The sequence below is a fragment of the Malurus melanocephalus genome, unplaced genomic scaffold, assembly GCF_030028575.1.
Source record: "Malurus melanocephalus ecotype Western Australia unplaced genomic scaffold, MMel_1.1 scaffold_120, whole genome shotgun sequence".
Classification (NCBI taxonomy): Eukaryota; Metazoa; Chordata; class Aves; order Passeriformes; family Maluridae; genus Malurus; species Malurus melanocephalus.
The window spans coordinates 348,397-349,544 of record NW_026623352.1 but is presented as its reverse complement, the minus strand read 5'-3'; the positions used below and the strand labels follow the sequence as shown (position 1 = coordinate 349,544).

General features: G+C 55.9%; 1 protein-coding gene across 2 annotated transcripts in view; it reads right to left on the bottom strand.

Annotated features, from left to right (window-relative positions):
• LOC130575892 (gamma-aminobutyric acid receptor subunit beta-4) overlaps window positions 1–1,148 on the bottom strand; it is a 73,115-nt gene that overhangs the window by 10,315 nt on the left and 61,652 nt on the right. The gene's annotated exons all lie outside the window — the stretch shown is intronic.

Below are 1,148 nucleotides of genomic sequence, written 5' to 3'. Positions count from 1 at the left end.
AAAAAAAAAAAAAAAAAAAAAAAAAAAAAAAAAAAAAAAAAAAAGGAGAAATGAAAGGCAGAAGTGGAAGTCAGGCAGCATTTGGGGCCGCTGTTTCCCTGGAAACCAGGGAGATCCGGGGTGGGAGGTGTGCGGGGCGGGGGGCTGATGCGGCTCACCCCCAATGGCACGGCACAAACCCTCCGTGACTCACGTCAGCAAGGCAGCATCGCTACCAGCGGCGTGGGGAGGGCTTTGTGCTCCTGCTTCTCTCTTGAGAGAGACAAAGAAGCCGGGAGTAGGCACAGYTCCGGCTGGGGGGAGAGGGGAGGCTGTCGGCATGGCACGGGGAGACAGCCGGCACGTGTCCGTGAGGCTGAGATGGATTCACTAAACCACCCGGCACTGACCTACGAGCAGAACTGCTGAGCACATCRTCACCCCCTTTCCTCACGAGTCGCCCCAAATCCCCAAATGACAGCCCTCATCCCCACTCCCATCCATCCTACCCACTTTGGCACTGCCAAATTGCCAAACCCCAAAGCCCAGCGCGCTCTGGCAGCGCCCTCCCGCTCCGCGGAGTCACTCGTGCGCGAATGATTGCGGGGTCATGGGAGACACGGGGGCTGTGTGTGTGTGTGTGTGTGTGTGTGTGTGCGCACCCCCAAACTAACACGGGGACAGGGTGAGGGTGGGGGTTGCTTTGGGGGTGCTGGAGCCCGGGGGGCACACACACACAGCAGCGCCGTGCCCGCGCTGAGGGTCAGCTGAGGATGCCGGCACGGTCCGTGTGTGTTACCTTGAGCAGGAAGGAATGCTGCACATGCCTGGGATTTTGGGGTGGGGTTGATGAGGGCGTGAGGCAGAGACAGAGTTAACTCCCCAGCCTTGGAGTGAACAGGCTGCCCCTGTTTCTCAGATCTATTGCTCCCCTCACCCTTTAATGCAGCCTCCTCCCCGTGCGATGTGTGCGGAGTGCCGGGGAGGGGGGAGACATTGCTGCATTCTCCCCCTATTTTTTTTCAATTAACCATCTGGAAGGCATTAATCAAGCTACACATTTTTTACTATGTAGGCATAACCAGTGAACTGTTAACTAGAAAGCTTTATCTTCTGAGCCCTGTGGCCTGGGAGAGAGAAAAGACAGGAAAAAAAGAAAAAAAAAAAAA